This window comes from Bombina bombina, chromosome 4, assembly GCF_027579735.1.
Source record: "Bombina bombina isolate aBomBom1 chromosome 4, aBomBom1.pri, whole genome shotgun sequence".
NCBI classification, from domain to species: Eukaryota; Metazoa; Chordata; class Amphibia; order Anura; family Bombinatoridae; genus Bombina; species Bombina bombina.
In genome coordinates this window covers 911,964,177-911,984,816 of record NC_069502.1, presented here as the reverse complement: position 1 = coordinate 911,984,816, position 20,640 = coordinate 911,964,177, and positions in this window count along the sequence as shown.

The following is a 20,640-nucleotide window of genomic DNA, read 5'->3' as shown; positions in this document are numbered from 1 at the left end:
GGTAAATCACCATAGAACAGGCTAACAATGGTATTGAGCCGGTTGCTCGTTCCTGTGAGTGTGCTTCCCTCTGTGCGTATTTAGTCTCCCTATGGAAAAAAGGGGCAACCAGACGTGGACTCCTTGCTCAGTGTGCTTAGAGGAATATGGCTACACCTCACTGACGAGGCCCAACGAAGGACGAAAATGATCATCTGGGGTTGCTATGTTCCTTGTTCAGAGAGGAATTGCCTGGTATTTCAGCGTTGGACTGACTGTAATACACGGGATCAGACTGATATACTACAGGAAAGTTCTATTCTGTGAAAAGCATTACTGGACCAAAAGAAGCTGCAAAAAACAGAGACATAAGCCCAGGAGCCAGCCCATTTCTGGAGCACTATATGGCAGCAGTTTTGAAAGAATTATCCACTTGCAAGAGCACTAGATGGCAGCACTACAGCTCTATATCCCTGCCATTTAGTGCTCCAGATGCCTACCCTAGGTATCTCTTTAACACAGATTATCATGGGAACAAAGCAAATTTGATAATAGAAGTAAAAGGATTTCATATGCCTTTAATGGAGAGCGGAAACTGGAAAAAACTAACACTCATCTCTTGTGTGCTAACCCAGGTTTTCACAACAGAATATGTTCTATTTATTTATAAATAAATATTTCTCTATATACAGTATGTGATGATTTTTGGACTGGTATCTATTTATAGCGAGATATGAATATCTATGACAAGTAGCAGACAGCACTCTCTGGTCTTAACTTAAGAAGTGGATTTATTAAGTGACGTTTTCGGGGAATACTCCCCTTCCTCAGACCTGAAGAAGGGGAGTATTCCCAGAAACATCACTTAATAAATCCACTTCTTAAATTGACAGTCTACACCAGAATTGTTATTGTTTTAAAAGATAGATAATCCCTTTATTACCCATTCCCCAGTTTTGCATAACCAACACAGTTATATTAATATACTTTTAACCTCTGTGATTATCTTGTATCTAGACCTCTGCAAACTGACCCTTTATTTCAGTTCTTTTCACAGACTTGCAGTTTAGCCAATCAGTGCCTGCTCCCAGATAACTTCACGTGCACGAGCACAGTGTTATCTATATGAAACACATGAACTAACACCCTCTAGTGGTGAAAAACTGTTCAAATGCATTCTGAAAAGAGGCGGCCTTCAAGGTCTAAGAAATTAGCATATGAACCTCCTAGGTTAAGCTTTCAACTAAGAATACCAAGAGAACAAAGCAAAATTGGTGATACAAGTAAATTGGAAAATTGTTTAAAATTACATGCTCTATCTGAATCATGAAAGTTTATCTTGGCCTAGACTGTCCCTTAAAGTTAAGACCAGAGAGTGCTGTCTCCTACTTGTCATATCTTACTCCTATCTTACTCCTATTCTAGCACCCTGGCATGTGATGAACTGTTTGTGAGAGTGCACCTGTCTCTTGGCTTATATATATATATATATATATATATATATATATATATATATATATATATATGTCTAGATATCTCAAGATCTATATGCGAATATCTATTTAAAAATCTCTCTGAGATATTGTTTAATGTGCTTAAAATTGTATTGTAAAATCTTTTAATTATCTCCATAAACATATCTGTATACATATAAATCCATGTTTCTCTATGTATGTGTATGTATGTCAATGTAAAATTCCTTTGTCTGCTTATTTTTTTCTAACATCCGAGATCGCATATCCCTTCTAACTTTTATATGCAATATTTTTTTGAATTAATTTTATTAGACAGTGTTAATATGAGTGTAACTGTACTTTGTAATGTATTTTTGAAGCGTTTCGTAAAACTTTTTTGTTGCGGGAAACCGTTAACTACAGCTCTTCGAGCCCAAAAATTATTTTTGGTGTAAAAGGCAAAGTCGCACGCCCAATCACGATTTTTTAAGGACATGTAATACCAGCGCAATAGAAATTGATTGCAAGAGGACCACATTGCATGAGGTAAAATGATAACGCGCTACTTGCAATCTTGCTGTATGTGTGGTGTGTGTGTTGTAGGAGAGTGTGTGTTGTAGGAGAGTGTGTGTGGTGTGTGTGTTTTATGAGAGTGTGTGTGTGTTGTAGGAGAGTGTGTGTGGTGTGTGAGTTTTATGAGAGTTTGGTTGTGTGTGTTTTATGAGAGTGTGTGTGTGAGTGTGTGTGTGTGTGTGAGTGTGTGTTTTATGAGAGTGGGTGTGTGTGTATTTTATGAGAGTGTTTGAGTGTTATTACCTTTTTTACAAAACTTTCAAGTTTCACTACAATTAGGAATAAAGTATGCACATATTTTAGTCACTTTGCCAAAAATTGCAGCTATATTATTGTATATTACTATAAAAATTTTCACACCAAGTATAAAAATGGGGTTCTGAAGGTATATAGTATGATCGCACTGGGTCTTGGGAAAACTGTTTGAAGATAGAAAGTGCGCTTTACAATTTGCTTCCATTATCAAAGAGTAAACCTAGGTACACTTATATGAGATTGAGTGTATGCAAGTATTTAGAGCAAGATTATGAGTAGCGTTAACAGTTCTGTGCAAGCGAAAAGAGGTTTATCATGTTTGTTTACAAGCTTCAGGTGTTGCACTCGTGTAACAAGTTGAAAGTAAGCGTGATTGCTTAAGCGCAAATTAAGTTAACACTCGTTGGGTGATATATATATATATATATATATATATATATATATACATACAGAGAGAATTGCACTCACAGGAATGAACAACTGGCTCAATACTATTGTTAGCCTGTTCTATGGCGATTTACCACCTGGGTCCAGCTTTTTAGCCCAGTAATGCATTTCACAGAATAGAACTTTCCTGTAGTATATCAGTCTGATCCCGCCAATTACAGTCAATCCAGCGCCGAAATACCAGGCAATTCCTCTCTGAACAAGGAACACAGCAACCCCACCCAAGAAGCTGCACCCAGGTGGTGAATCGCCATAGAACAGGCTAACAATGGTATTGAGCCAGTTGTTCGTTCCTGTGAGTGTGCTTCTCTCTGTGTATATTTAGTCTCCCTATGGGAAAAAGGGGAAACCAGAAGTGGACTCCTTGCTCAGTGTGCTTAGAGGAATATGGCTACACCGCACTGTAGAGGCCCAATGAAGGCCTAAATGATCATCTGGGGTTGCTATGTTCCTTGTTCAGACAGGAATTGCCTGGTATTTTGGTGCTGGACTGACTGTAATACGCAAGATCAGACTGATATACTACAGGAAAGTTCTACTCTGTGGAAAGCATTACTGGACTAAAAGAAGCTGCAACCAGGTGGTAAATCACCATAGAACAGGCTAACAATGGTATTGAGCCGGTTGCTCGTTCCTGTGAGTGTGCTTCTCTCTGTGCGTATTTAGTCTCCCTATGGAAAAAAGGGGCAACCAGACGTGGACTCCTTGCTCAGTGTGCTTAGAGGAATATGGCTACACCTCACTGACGAGGCCCAACGAAGGATGAAAATGATCATCTGGGGTTGCTATGCTCCTTGTTCAGAGAGGAATTGCCTGGTATTTCAGCGTTGGACTGACTGTAATACACGGGATCAGACTGATATACTACAGGAAAGTTCTATTCTGTGAAAAGCATTACTGGACCAAAAGAAGCTGCAAAAAACAGAGACATAAGCCCAGGAGCCAGCCCATTTCTGGAGCACTATATGGCAGCAGTTTTGAAAGAATTATCCACTTGCAAGAGCACTAGATGGCAGCACTACAGCTCTATATCCCTGCCATTTAGTGCTCCAGATGCCTACCCTAGGTATCTCTTTAACACAGATTATCATGGGAACAAAGCAAATTTGATAATAGAAGTAAAAGGATTTCATATGCCTTTAATGGAGAGCGGAAACTGGAAAAAACTAACACTCATCTCTTGTGTGCTAACCCAGGTTTTCACAACAGAATATGTTCTATTTATTTATAAATAAATATTTCTCTATATATGTGATGATTTTTGGACTGGTATCTATTTATAGCGAGATATGAATATCTATGACAAGTAGCAGACAGCACTCTTTGGTCTTAACTTAAGAAGTGGATTTATTAAGTGACGTTTCGGGGAATACTCCCCTTCCTCAGACCTGAAGAAGGGGAGTATTCCCAGAAACATCACTTAATAAATCCACTTCTTAAATTGACAGTCTACACCAGAATTGTTATTGTTTTAAAAGATAGATAATCCCTTTATTACCCATTCCCCAGTTTTGCATAACCAACACAGTTATATTAATATACTTTTAACCTCTGTGATTATCTTGTATCTAGACCTCTGCAAACTGCCCCTTTATTTCAGTTCTTTTCACAGACTTGCAGTTTAGCCAATCAGTGCCTGCTCCCAGATAACTTCACATGCACGAGCACAGTGTTATCTATATGAAACACATGAACTAACACCCTCTAGTGGTGAAAAACTGTTCAAATGCATTCTGAAAAGAGGCGGCCTTCAAGGTCTAAGAAATTAGCATATGAACCTCCTAGGTTAAGCTTTCAACTAAGAATACCAAGAGAACAAAGCAAAATTGGTGATACAAGTAAATTGGAAAATTGTTTAAAGTTACATGCTCTATCTGAATCATGAAAGTTTATCTTGGCCTAGACTGTCCCTTAAAGTTAAGACCAGAGAGTGCTGTCTCCTACTTGTCATATCTTACTCCTATCTTACTCCTATTCTAGCACCCTGGCATGTGATGAACTGTTTGTGAGAGTGCACCTGTCTCTTGGCTTATATGAATATATATATATATATATATATATATATATATATATATGTCTAGATATCTCAAGATCTATATGCGAATATCTATTTAAAAATCTCTCTGAGATATTGTTTAATGTGCTTAAAATTGTATTGTAAAATCTTTTAATTATCTCCATAAACATATCTGTATACATATAAATCCATGTTTCTCTATGTATGTGTATGTATGTCAATGTAAAATTCCTTTGTCTGCTTATTTTTTTCTAACATCCGAGATCGCATATCCCTTCTAACTTTTATATGCAATATTTTTTTGAATTAATTTTATTAGACAGTGTTAATATGAGTGTAACTGTACTTTGTAATGTATTTTTGAAGCGTTTCGTAAAACTTTTTTGTTGCGGGAAACCGTTAACTACAGCTCTTCGAGTCCAAAAATTATTTTTTGTGTAAAAGGCAAAGTCGCACGCCCAATCACGATTTTTTAAGGACATGTAATACCAGCGCAATAGAAATTGATTGCAAGAGGACCACATTGCATGAGGTAAAATGATAACGCGCTACTTGCAATCTTGCTGTATGTGTGGTGTGTGTGTTGTAGGAGAGTGTGTGTGGTGTGTGTTGTAGGAGAGTGTGTGTGGTGTGTGTGTTTTATGAGAGTGTGTGTGTGTTGTAGGAGAGTGTGTGTGGTGTGTGAGTTTTATGAGAGTTTGGTTGTGTGTGTTTTATGAGAGTGTGTGTGTGAGTGTGTGTGTGTGTGAGTGTGTGTTTTATGAGAGTGGGTGTGTGTGTTTTATGAGAGTGTGTGTGTGTGACAGTGTCTTATGAGAGTGTGTGTGTGTGTGTTTTATGAGAGTGTTTGAGTGTTATTACCTTTTTTACAAAACTTTCAAGTTTCACTACAATTAGGAATAAAGTATGCACATATTTTAGTCACTTTGCCAAAAATTGCAGCTATATTATTGTATATTACTATAAAAATTTTCACACCAAGTATAAAAATGGGGTTCTGAAGGTATATAGTATGATCGCACTGGGTCTTGGGAAAACTGTTTGAAGATAGAAAGTGCGCTTTACAATTTGCTTCCATTATCAAAGAGTAAACCTAGGTACACTTATATGAGATTGAGTGTATGCAAGTATTTAGAGCAAGATTATGAGTAGCGTTAACAGTTCTGTGCAAGCGAAAAGAGGTTTATCATGTTTGTTTACACGCTTCAGGTGTTGCACTCGTGTAACAAGTTGAAAGTAAGCGTGATTGCTTAAGCGCAAATTAAGTTAACACTCGTTGGGTGATATATATATATATATATATATATATACATACAGAGAGAATTGCACTCACAGGAATGAACAACTGGCTCAATACTATTGTTAGCCTGTTCTATGGCGATTTACCACGTGGGTCCAGCTTTTTAGCCCAGTAATGCATTTCACAGAATAGAACTTTCCTGTAGTATATCAGTCTGATCCTGCCAATTACAGTCAATCCAGCGCCGAAATACCAGGCAATTCCTCTTTGAACAAGGAACACAGCAACCCCACCCAAGAAGCTGCACCCAGGTGGTGAATCGCCATAGAACAGGCTAACAATGGTATTGAGCCAGTTGTTTGTTCCTGTGAGTGTGCTTCTCTCTGTGTATATTTAGTCTCCCTATGGGAAAAAGGGGAAACCAGAAGTGGACTCCTTGCTCAGTGTGCTTAGAGGAATATGGCTACACCGCACTGTAGAGGCCCAATGAAGGCCTAAATGATCATCTGGGGTTGCTATGTTCCTTGTTCAGACAGGAATTGCCTGGTATTTTGGTGCTGGACTGACTGTAATACGCAAGATCAGACTGATATACTACAGGAAAGTTCTACTCTGTGGAAAGCATTACTGGACTAAAAGAAGCTGCAACCAGGTGGTAAATCACCATAGAACAGGCTAACAATGGTATTGAGCCGGTTGCTCGTTCCTGTGAGTGTGCTTCTCTCTGTGCGTATTTAGTCTCCCTATGGAAAAAAGGGGCAACCAGACGTGGACTCCTTGCTCAGTGTGCTTAGAGGAATATGGCTACACCTCACTGACGAGGCCCAACGAAGGATGAAAATGATCATCTGGGGTTGCTATGTTCCTTGTTCAGAGAGGAATTGCCTGGTATTTCAGCGTTGGACTGACTGTAATACACGGGATCAGACTGATATACTACAGGAAAGTTCTATTCTGTGAAAAGCATTACTGGACCAAAAGAAGCTGCAAAAAACAGAGACATAAGCCCAGGAGCCAGCCCATTTCTGGAGCACTATATGGCAGCAGTTTTGAAAGAATTATCCACTTGCAAGAGCACTAGATGGCAGCACTACAGCTCTATATCCCTGCCATTTAGTGCTCCAGATGCCTACCCTAGGTATCTCTTTAACACAGATTATCATGGGAACAAAGCAAATTTGATAATAGAAGTAAAAGGATTTCATATGCCTTTAATGGAGAGCGGAAACTGGAAAAAACTAACACTCATCTCTTGTGTGCTAACCCAGGTTTTCACAACAGAATATGTTCTATTTATTTATAAATAAATATTTCTCTATATACAGTATGTGATGATTTTTGGACTGGTATCTATTTATAGCGAGATATGAATATCTATGACAAGTAGCAGACAGCACTCTCTGGTCTTAACTTAAGAAGTGGATTTATTAAGTGACGTTTCGGGGAATACTCCCCTTCCTCAGACCTGAAGAAGGGGAGTATTCCCAGAAACATCACTTAATAAATCCACTTCTTAAATTGACAGTCTACACCAGAATTGTTATTGTTTTAAAAGATAGATAATCCCTTTATTACCCATTCCCCAGTTTTGCATAACCAACACAGTTATATTAATATACTTTTAACCTCTGTGATTATCTTGTATCTAGACCTCTGCAAACTGACCCTTTATTTCAGTTTTTTCACAGACTTGCAGTTTAGCCAATCAGTGCCTGCTCCCAGATAACTTCACGTGCACGAGCACAGTGTTATCTATATGAAACACATGAACTAACACCCTCTAGTGGTGAAAAACTGTTCAAATGCATTCTGAAAAGAGGCGGCCTTCAAGGTCTAAGAAATTAGCATATGAACCTCCTAGGTTAAGCTTTCAACTAAGAATACCAAGAGAACAAAGCAAAATTGGTGATACAAGTAAATTGGAAAATTGTTTAAAGTTACATGCTCTATCTGAATCATGAAAGTTTATCTTGGCCTAGACTGTCCCTTAAAGTTAAGACCAGAGAGTGCTGTCTCCTACTTGTCATATCTTACTCCTATCTTACTCCTATTCTAGCACCCTGGCATGTGATGAACTGTTTGTGAGAGTGCACCTGTCTCTTGGCTTATATGAATATATATATATATATATATATATATATATATATATATGTCTAGATATCTCAAGATCTATATGCGAATATCTATTTAAAAATCTCTCTGAGATATTGTTTAATGTGCTTAAAATTGTATTGTAAAATCTTTTAATTATCTCCATAAACATATCTGTATACATATAAATCCATGTTTCTCTATGTATGTATGTGTATGTATGTCAATGTAAAATCCCTTTGTCTGCTTATTTTTTTCTAACATCCGAGATCGCATATCCCTTCTAACTTTTGTATGCAATATTTTTTTGAATTCATTTTATTAGACTGTTAATATGAGTGTAAATGTACTTTGTAATGTATTTTTGAAGCGTTTCGTAAAACTTTTTTGTTGCGGGAAACCGTTAACTACAGCTCTTCGAGCCCGAAAATAATATTTTGCGTAAAAGGCAAAGTCGCACGCCCAATCACGATTTTTCAAGACATGTAATACCAGCGCAATAGAAATTGATTGCGAGAGGACCACATTGCATGAGGTAAAATGATAACGCGCTACTTGCAATCTTGCTGTATGTGTGGTGTGTGTGTTGTAGGAGAGTGTTTGTTGTAGGAGAGTGTGTGTTGTAGGAGAGTGTGTGTGGTGTGTGTGTTTTATGAGAGTGTGTGTGTGTTGTAGGAGAGTGTGTGTGGTGTGTGTGTTTTATGAGAGTTTGGTTGTGTGTGTTTTATGAGAGTGTGTGTGTGAATGTGTGTGTGTGTGAGTGTGTATTTTATGAGAGTGGGTGTGTGTTTTATGAGAGTGTGACAGTGTCTTATGAGAGTGTGTGTGTGTGTGTGTGTGTTTTATGAGAGTGTTTGAGTGTTATTAAATTTTTTACAAAACTTTCAAGATTCACTACAATTAGGAATAAAGTATGCACATATTTTAGTCACTTTGCCAAAAATTGCAGCTATATTATTGTATATTACTATAAAACATTTCACACCAAGCATAAAAATGGGGTTCTGAATGTATATAGTATGATCGCACTGGGTCTTGAGAAAACTGTTTGAAGATAGAAAGTGCAATTTTAAACTACTTTACAATTTGCTTCCATTATCAAAGAGTAAACCTAGGTACACGTATATGAGATTGAGTGTGTGCAAGTATTTAGAGCAAGATTATGAGTAGTGCTAACAGTTCTGTGCAAGCGAAAAGAGGTTTATCATGTTTGTTTACACGCTGTAATTTGAAACAACTTTCCCATTTACTTTTATCACCAATTTTGCTTTGTTCTCTTAATATTCTTAGTTGAAAGCTAAACCTAGGAGGGTTATATGCTAATTTCTTAGACCATGAAGGCCGCCTCTAATCTGAATGCATTTTGACAGTTTTTCACCTATAGAGGTTGTTAGTTCATGTGTTTCATATAGATAACATTGAGATCATGCACGTGAATTTAGGAGTGAGCACTGATTTGCTAAAATGCAAGTCTGTCAAAAATTGATAATAGAAGTTATTTAGAAAGTTGCTTAAAATTGCAAGCTCTTTCCTAATCATGAAAGAAAAAATGTGGATTTCATATCCCTTTAATGAATGGATAAAGTTTCCCTATAGTCGAAGGTCCACAAAAACTCTTCTGGAGATGCATGAGTCATGAGCTATCAGCAATACATCACAATTTTGATTTTAATAGCACACTATGAAAAGCTAACAATATATGACAAGCATATGCATATATAGAATTATATTTAGGTAAATGTTTTGAGTGATAGGCTTTTATTTCAATCTATTATTTAAAGTTTGATTTTGCTGCTTAACATGAATGACATATGTCCTTTTATTGATGTGGTGTCCACACATTATCAACTAAAGAGCAAAAACATCTGTATACAGTTTAATTGCTCTCCATTCTCTTTTGAATTATGATCTTAGAACAATGTACACAAGAGAGAATCAATACTTTTGTCAAGATGAAATAAAGGAATATAGCTGGCTTGTTTGTCTCATTTAATTGCTTGCCAACAATATACCTTGAAAACAGTATGTGTAGTCAATTCTGAATCTCCATTATGATGTTCTTTAGAATCTTCTTGTTAGACACAACAGATCTTATGATTTATATTCAGCAGAAACACTGGTAATTTATTTAGTATATTATTTCCATTGCAATAGGGTTAACTACTAAGAAAAGAGCAGTTCCGTACACAGTTATATTGATACAGTTTGGTTGGTGATTTGTTTGGTGATGCAGTGTAATTAATTTGACCTATAAAGAAACTTACTTGTTTGTTTTTATCTTCCAGACAATTGTATTGAATGTATTGTATTATAAACATAATCTTCATATAAAAAGAAACACAATTTATGCTTACCTGATAAATTTATTTCTCTTGTGGTGTATCCAGTCCACGGATCATCCATTACTTGTGGGATATTCTCATTCCCAACAGGAAGTTGCAAGAGGACACCCACAGCAGAGCTGTAATATAGCTCCTCCCCTAACTGTCATAGCCAGTCATTCGACCGAAAACAAGCCGAGAAAGGAGGAACCATAGGGTGCAGTGGTTACTGTAGTTTAAATTTAAAAATTACCTGCCTTAAAATGACAGGGCGGGCCGTGGACTGGATACACCACAAGAGAAATAAATTTATCAGGTAAGCATAAATTGTGTTTTCTCTTGTAAGGTGTATCCAGTCCACGGATCATCCATTACTTGTGGGATACCAATACCAAAGCTAAAGTACACGGATGAAGGGAGGGACAAGGCAGGAACTTAAATGGAAGGAACCACTGCCCGTAAAACCTTTCTCCCAAATATAGCCTCCGAAGAAGCAAAAGTATCAAATTTGTAAAATTTTGAAAAAATATGAAGCGAAGACCAAGTCATCGCCTTGCAAATCTGATCAAAAGAAGTCTCATTTTTAAAGGCCCAAGTGGAAGCCACAGCTCTAGTGGAATGAGCTGTAATCCTTTCAGGAGGTTGCTGTCCAGCAGTCTCATAGGCTAAGCGGATTAAGCTTCTTAGTCAAAAAGAAAAAGAGGTTGCCGAAGCCTTTTGACCTCTCCTCTGTCCAGAGTAGACAACAAACAAAGCAGATGTTTGACGAAAATCTTTAGTAGCTTGTAAGTAAAACTTTAAAGCACGGACCACGTCCAAATTGTGTAACACAAGGATGGAACAACAATCTCTTGATTGATATTCTTGTTAGATACCACCTTAGGTAAAAACCCAGGTTTGGTACGCAGGACTACCTTATCCGTATGAAAAATCAGATAAGGAGAATCACATTGTAAGGCAGATAGCTCAGAGACTCTACGAGCCAAGGAAATAGCTACCAAAAAAGAACTTTCCAAGATAAAAGCTTGATATCTATGGAATGAAGAGGTTCAAACGGAACTCCTTGAAGAACCTTAAGAACCAAGTTTAAGCTCCATGGTGGAGCAACAGGTTTAAAAACAGGCTTGATCCTAACTAAAGCCTGACAAAATGCCTGAACGACTGGAACATCTGCCAGACGCTTAACTAGCTGACAATCCTTTTTCCAAACCTTCTTGGAGAAAAGATAATATCCTAGCAATCCTGACCTTACTCCATGAGTAACCCTTGAATTCACACCAATAAAGATATCTACGCCATACCTTATGGTAAATTTTCCTGGTGACAGGTTTTCGTGCCTGTCTTAAGGTATCAATAACTGACTCGGAGAAGCCACGCTTTGATAAAATCAAGCGTTGAATCTCCAGGCAGTCAGCCTCAGAGAAATTAGATTTGGATGGTTGAAAGGACCCTGAAGTAGAAGGTCCTGTTTCAGAGGCAGAGACCATGGTGGAAAGGATGACATGTCCACTAAATCTGCATACCAGGTCCTGCGTGGCCACGCAGGTACTATCAGAATCACCGATGCTCTCTCCTGCTTGATCTTGGCAATCAGTCGAGGGAGCAGAGGAAACGGTGGAAACACATAAGCCAGGTTGAAAGACCAGGGCGCTGCTAGAGCATCTATCAGTGTCACCTTGGGATCCCTGGACCTGGATCCGTAACACGGAAGCTTGGCGTTCTGGCGAGACGCCATGAGATCCAGTTCTGGTTTGCCCCAACGATGAATCAGTTGTGCAAATGCCTCCGGATGGAGTTCCCACTCTCCTGGATGAAAAGTCTGACGACTTAGAAAATCCGCCTCCCAGTGCTCTACACCTGGGATATGGATAGCTGATAGGTGGCAAGAGTGAATCTCTGCCCAGCGAATAATTTTTTAAACTTCTAACATCTCTAGGGAACTTCTCGTTCCCCCTTGATGGTTGATGTAAGCTACAGTCGTGATGTTTTCCGACTGAAATCTGATGTACCTCAGAGTTGCTAACTGAGGCCAAGCCTGAAGAGCCTTGAATATCGCTCTTAGTTCCAGAATATTTAATGGAAGGAGAGGCTCCTCCTGAGTCCACGATCCCTGAGCCTTCAGGGAGTTCCAGACTGCACCCCAACCTAGAAGGCTGGCATCTGTCGTAACATTTGTCCAATCTGGCCTGCGAAAGGTCATACCTTTGGACAGATGGACCCGAGATAGCCACCAGAGAAGAGAATCCCTGGTCTCTTGGTCCAGATTCAGTTGAGGGGACAAATCTGTGTAATCCCCGCTCCACTGACTGAGCATGCATAGTTGCAGCGGTCTGAGATGTAAGCGTGCAAACGGCACTATGTCCATTGCCGCTACCATTAAGCCGATTACTTCCATACACTGAACCACCGAAGGGCGCGGAATGGAATGAAGAACCCGGCAGGAATTTAGAAGCTTTGATAACCTGGACTCCGTCAGGTGAATTTTCATTTCTACAGAATCTATCAGAGTCCCTAGAAAGGAAACTCTTGTGAGTGGGGATAGAGAACTCTTTTCCTCGTTCACTTTCCACCCATGCGACCACAGAAATGCCAGTACTACGTCCGTATGAGACTTGGCAATTTGGAAGTTTGACGCCTGTATCAGGATGTCGTCTAAATAAGGGGCTACTGCTATGCCCACGGCCTTAGGACCGCCATAAGTGACCCTAGAACCTTTGTAAAGATTCTTGGGGCTGTAGCTAATCCCAAGGGAAGAGCTACAACTGGTAATGCCTGTCTTAAAAGGCAAACCTGAGAAACCGATGATGATCTTTGTGTATCGGAATGTGAAGATAAGCATCCTTTAGATCCACCGTAGTCATATATTGACCCTCCTGGATCAGTGGTAGGATGGTACGAATAGTTTCCATCTTGAACGACGGAACTTTGAGGAATTTGTTTAAGATCTTTAGATCCAAAATTGGTCTGAAGGTTCCCTCTTTTTTGGGAACCACAAACAGATTTGAGTAAAAACCCTGTCCCTCCTTTGGAACTGGATGGATCACTCCCATAACTAGGAGGACTCGTACACAGTGTAAGAATGCCTCGCTCTTTATCTGGTGTGCAGATAATTGTGAAAGGTGAAATCTCCCTTTTGGGGGGGAAGCTTTGAAGTCCAGAAGATATCCCTGGGATATAATTTCCAACGCCCAGGGATCCTGAACATCTCTTGCCCACGCCTGGGCAAAGAGTGAAAGTCTGCCCCCTACTAGATCCGTTCCCGCTTTTTTACCTGCTTACCTTTTTTCCATGTCAGGTTTGGTCTCCAGACCGTTTTGGATTGAGCAAAAGTTCCGTCTTGTTTATTATTAGAGGAAGTTGATGCCGCACCTGCCTTGAAGTTTTGAAAGGCACGAAAATTAGACTGTTTGGCCCTAGATTTGGACCTGTCCTGAGTAAGGACATGACCTTTTCCTCCAGTGATATCAGCAATAATCTCCTTCAACCAGGCCCGAATAGGGTCTGCCCCTTGAAGGGAATGTTAAGTAGCTTAGATTTTGAAGTCACGTCAGCTGACCATGATCTAAGCCATAGCGCTCTGTGCGCCTGTATAGCAAAACCAGAATTCTTAGCCGTTAGTTTAGTCAAATGAACAATGGCATCAGAATAAAAGAATTGGCTAGCTTAAGTGCTCTAAGTTTGCCAAGTATGTCATCCAATGGAGTCGCTACCTGTAAAGCCTCTTCCAGAGACTCAAACCAGTACGCCGCAGCAGCAGTGACAGGGGCAATGCATGCAAGGGGCTGTAGGATAAAACCTTGTTGAATAAAAATTTTCTTAAGGTAACCTCTAATTTTTTATCCATTGGATCTAAAAAAAAAAGCACAACTGTCCTCGACAGGGATAGTAGTACGCTTTACTAGAGTAGAAACTGCTCCCTCCACCTTAGGGACTGTCTGCCATAAGTCCCATGTGGTGGCGTCTATTGGAAACATTTTTCTAAAAATAGGAGGGGAAGAGAACGGCACACCTGGTCTATCCCATTCCTTATTAATAATTTCTGTAAACCTTTTAGGTATTTGGAAAAACATCAGTACACACCGGCACTGCAAAGTATTTATCCAGTCTACACAATTTCTCTGGCACTGCAATGGTATCACAGTCATTCAGAGCAGCTAAAACCTCCCTAAGCAACACGCGGAGGTGTTCAAGCTTAAATTTAAATGTAGAAATATTAGAATCAGGTATCTTTCCTGAGTCATTAACATCACCCACTGACTGAAGCTCTCTTTCCTCAGCTTCTGCATATTGTGAGGCAGTATCAGACATGGTTCTTAAAGCGTCAGTATGCTCTGCATTTTGTCTCACCCCAGAGCTATCTCGCTTACCTCTAAGTTCAGGTAGTCTGGCTAATACCGCTGACAGTGTATTATCCATGACTGCCGCCATGTCTTGTAAAGTAAACGCTATGGGCGCCCTAGATGTACTTGGCGCCATTTGAGCGTGAGTCCCTTAAGCAGGAGTCAAAGGGTCTGACACGTGGGGAAAGTTAGTCGGCATAACTTCCCCCTCGTCAGATTCCTCTGGTGATACATTTTTTAAAGACAGAAAATGATCTTTATTGCATACAATGAAATCAGTACATTTGGTACACATTCTAAGAGGGGGTTCCACCATGGCTTTTAAACATAATAAACAAGGAGTTTCTTCTATGTCAGACATGTTTATACAGAATAGCAATGAGACTAGCAAGCTTGGAAAACACTTTAAATCAAGTTAACAAGCAAATATAAAAAACGGTACTGTGCCTTTAAGAGAAACAAATTTTGTCAGAATTTGAAAAACAGTGAAAAAATGCAGTAAATCAAACGAAATTTTTACAGTGTGTATAATAGGCTAACAGAGCATTGCACCCACTTGCAAATGGATGATTAACCCCTTAGTTCAAAAAACGGATCAAAAAAACGAAATAGACATTTTTTAACAGTCACAACCAACTGCCACAGCAAGCTGTGGCCCTACCTTCCCCAATAAACGACTTTGGAAAGCCTTTGGGCCCTTTAGAGATGTCCTATAGCATTCAGAGGGCCTTTGAGGGGAGCTGGATGTCACAGTTTGTAATTTTAACTGCACCAACTGTAACTTTTATACTACAACAGTGGAAATTGTTTCTAGTCAAAATTTAAGCCAGCCATGTGGAAAAAACTAGGCCCCAATAAAGTTTTATCACCAAAGCATATATAAAAATGATTAAACATACCAGCAAACGTTTTATATTGTAAATATCATAAGGGTATTACCCCTGGGAGTAAGCATGATACCAGTCGTTATTAAATCACTGTATTCAGGCTTAACTTACATTAATCCAGTATCAGCAGCATTTTCTAGTGTTTTCCATCTCTAGAAAAAATTATAACTGCACATACCTGATAGCAGAATAAACTGCACGCCATTCTCTCGCTGAAGTTACCTCATCTGTGTAATCCCCTCAGACATATGTGAGAACAGCAATGGATCTTAGTTACAACCTGCTAAGATCATAGAAACCTCAGGCAGATTCTTCTTCTATTTACTGCCTGAGATAAAATAGTACAACTCCGGTACTATTTAAAAATAACAAACTTTTGATTGAAGAAAATAAACTAGCTATATTTAACCACTCTCTCCTACAACATCCTTGCTTGTTGAGAGTTGCAAGAGAATGACTGGGTATGACAGTTAGGGGAGGAGCTATATTACAGCTCTGCTGTGGGTGTCCTCTTGCAACTTCCTGTTGGGAATGAGAATATCCCACAAGTAATGGATGATCCGTGGACTGGATACACCTTACAAGAGAAATTGTGTTTTAATTAATATATAAGCTTCCATTTAGTCAATATTTAGCAGAATTTGTCACAGCAGCAAATTGTAGACTTTGTGAAAAAATAACTCGCTACAGCATCACAAATAAAAAAAATAACAGTTAGATTACGAGTTTGGCGTTAGGCTTAAAAAGCAGCGTTGGCCGGTCCTAACGCTGCTTTTTAACGCCCGCTGGTATTACGAGTCTTGAAGGAACAGGTGTACCGCTCACTTTTTTGGCCAGACTTGGAAATACCGCAAATCCACTAACGTCAATTGCGTATCCTATATTTTCAATGGGACTTGCATAGCCCCCGTATTACGAGTCTGACAAAAAGTGAGTGGTAGACCATCTCCTGTCAAAACTGGTACCGCATTTAAAAGTCAGTAGTTAAGAGTTTTACACTACAACGCTGTAGTATAAAACTCTTAACTAAAGTGCTAAAAAGTACACTAACACCCATAAACTACCTATTAACCCCTAAACCGAGGCCCACCCACATCGCAAACAGTAAAATAAAATTTTTAACCCCTAATCTGCCGAACCGGGCATCGCCGCCACTATAATAAATATATTAACCCCTTAACCGCCGCATTCCCACATCGCAAACACTAGTTAAATATTATTAACCCCTAATCTGCTGTCCCTAACATCGCCGACACCTATCTACATTTATTAACCCCTAATCTGCCGCCCCCAACGTCACCGCCACTATATTAAAGTTATTAACCCCTAAATCTAAGTCTAACCCTAACACCCCTAACTTAAATATAATTTAAATAAATCTAAATAAAATTACTATTATTACCTAAATAATTCCTATTTAAAACTAAATACTTACCTATAAAAACAAACCCTAAGATAGCTACAATATAACTAATAGTTATATTGTAGCTAGCTTATGATTTATTTTTATTTTACAGGCAAGTTTGTATTTATTTTAACTAGGTCGAATAGATTTTTCTACCTTAATTCTGATTGGCTGATAGAATTCTATAAGCCAATCGGAATTGAAGGGACGCCATCTTGGATGACGTCACTTAAAGTAACCGTCATTTAGTAAGAAGACTTTGATGGAAGAGGATGCTCCGCATCGGATGTCTTGAAGATGGACTCGCTCCGCGCCAGATGGATGAAGATAGAAGATGCAGTCTGGATGAAGACTTCTGCATGTCTAGAGGACCACTTCGCCCGGCATGGATGAAGACTTCTCCCGGCATCGTTGAAGACTTCAGCCCGGTTGGGTGAAGACTTCTCCCAGTAAGGTGATCTTCAAGGGGTTAGTGTTAGGTTTTTTAAGGGGGTATTGGGTGGGTTTTAGAGTAGGGTTGGTTGTGTGGGTGGTGGGTTTTAATGTTGGGGGGGATTTGTAATTTTTTTACAGGTAAAAGAGCTGATTACTTTGGGGCAATGCCCCGCAAAAGGCCCTTATAAGGGCTATTTGTAATTTAGTATAGGGTAGGGCTTTTTTTATTTTGGGGGGGCTTTTTATTTTGTTAGGGGGATTAGATTAGGTGTAATTAGTTTAAAAATCTTGTAATTTGTTTATTATTTTCTGTAATTTAGTGGGGGGGTTTTGTACTTTAGATAATTTTATTTATTTGTTTTTAATTGTATTTTATTTAGGGAATTAATTTAATTATAGTGTAGTGTTAGGTATAATTGTAACTTAGGTTAGGTTTTATTTTACAGGTAAATTTGTCTTTATTTTTACTAGGTAGTTATTAAATAGTTAATAACTATTTAATAACTATTCTACCTAAAATAAATACAAACTTGCCTGTAAAATAAAAATAAATCCTAAACTAGCTACAATGTAACTATTAGTTATATTGTAACTAGCTTAGGGTTTATTTTATAGGTATTTAGTTTTAAATAGGAATTATTTAGGTAATAATAGTAAATTTATTTAGATGTATTTAAATTATATTTAAAGGGACAGTCTACACCAGAATTTTTATTGTTTTATTGTAAAAGATAGATAATCTCTTTATTACCCATTCCCCAGTTTTGCATAACCAACACAGTTATAATAATATACTTTTAACCCCTGTGATTATCTTGTATCTAAATCTCTGCAAACTGCCCCTTTATTTCAGTTCTTTTGACAGACTTGCAGTTTAGCCAATCACTGCCTGCTCCCAGATAACGTGCACGAGCACAGTGTTATCTATATGAATTACGTGAACTAACACCCTCTAGTGGTGAAAAACTGTTCAAATGCATTCTGAAAAGATGTGGCCTAGAAATAAGCATATGAACCTCCTAGATTAAGCTTTCAACTAAGAATACCAAGAGAACAAAGCAAAATTGGTGATAAAAGTAAATTGGAATATTGTTTAAAATTACATTCCCTATCTGAATCATGAAAGTTTATTTTGGCCTAGACTGTCCTTTTAAGTTAGGGTGTGTTAGGGTTAGGGTTAGACTTAGATTTAGGGGTTAATAACTTTAATATAGTGGTGGCGACGTTGGGGGCGGCAGATTAGGGGTTAATAAGTGTAGGTAGGTTGCGGCGACATTGGGGGCGGCAGATTAGGGGTTAATAAATATAATGTAGGTGTCGGCGATGTTGGGGGCAGCAGATTAGGGGTTCATAAGTATAATGTAGGTGGCAGCGGTGTCCGGATCGGCAGATTAGGGGTTTTAATATAATGTAGGTGTCGGCTATGTCGGGGCGTCAGATTAGGGGTTAATAAGGGTAATTAGGGGTGTTTAGACTCGGGGTTCATGTTAGGGTGTTAGGTGTAGACATAAATGTATTTTCCCCATAGGAATCAATGGGGCTGCGTTAGGAGCTAAACGCTGTTTTTTTGCAGGTGTTAGGTTTTTTTTCAGACGGCTCTGCCCCATTGATCCCTATGGGGAAATCGTGCACGAACACGTTCAGCCAGCTCACCGCTAACGTAAGCAGCGCTGGTATTGAGGTGAGATGTGGAGCAAAATATTGCTCTACGATCACTTTTTTACGGTTAACGCTGGGTTTGTAAAAATCTGTAATACCAGCGCTGTCTGTAAGTTAGCACCTCATAGCCTCTAATGCCAAACTCGTAATCTAGCCGTAAGGTATTCAAATTTCATTACAGCCACCATTTGCAGGGTCAACTTCTTTAGAATCAATAAAGCTTCATTATTCTCAAAACGTATTTTTGAAAATGGAGAGCACAGAAGAAAAAACAACTATCGCTCCTGAGCTAACCCGACAACAGTTATGAATATTTAACATTCCAATGTTCTTTACACACCACTATTATGGACATATGTGGTGTCGGTGGTTATTGAAAATCAGATGCAAGATTTATTGGTATTAACAGTCCTCCATTTTTGTTGAACTTCTTTACATACAGAACAATGTAATTTGTATTGTACCTATACCTGTTTATCTATTCCTATAGCTATATAGGTGTAGATATCTTTTTTACATTAACAGTATCACATACAGTACATATATAAATATACCACTGAAAAATGAGTTGCAAGATAAGCAACAGGAAAGAGTGCCTTGCCCCATACACAAAAGTGGTTACTATAAAATGCAAATGTTATTCAAAATAACCATTCACTCCATTAACTTTATTAACAGAATCGATACAACCTCACACTATTAAAAACACTTGAACTCTGCAGAACCAATTTAAACAAAAGTGTGTGGAAGTGTAACCATTCACTATAAACTGTACGATTACACAATAATTATGCTGTATCGATTCTCTGTGCAAGGAAACAATATAAGGTTAAGACATAAACTAAACACACCAATCTTTATTCTTAAAAGCATCAAGAAACACAGACTTCAAGTTCCTTAACTTGTTCCATCCATTTTTGGAAGTGTAATATTGTTTTCCTAATGCTAAATTGTTTCAATCAATAATTTACAACTTGAAGCATTGTGGGAACTCTGATTGGCATAATCGTATTTGGGGAACCCAAACCACTCGTGTTTTCATTGGGTGTATATTTATGATTGGCATCCTTTCAAGCTTATCGATAATAAGCTTTGCTCCTTATGTTACCTAGCTTCTTAGTGCTATCACCTCACTATCAGCAAGATTACAAGTCGTGCGGCAAATCCGTTGCGAAAAACCTGCATGCTTTATGGCTTTTTTGCATTTTACATTGCGCTGCCATTACCAGTTTGATAAAAAAACGTATTTAACCCTCGCGTTATGCCGCATTCTGTGCATAAACCAAGTTCCGACTTGGCATGCGCGTGCATGTATTCTCCCATAGAGATCAATCAAGAAAAAATGTGGAAAAAAAACCCTAACACCCGTGATTGCGAAATTGCCATTGCATTTTCACATTCCCCATTGAAGTCTATGGAGAAAAAAAAGTGGATCAAAAATCTAACACCCTACCATAAGCCCCTACTCCAAAAACCCCTAATCCGCCATCCCCCCACATCGCAAACACTAAATAAATCTATTAACCCCTAAACCGTC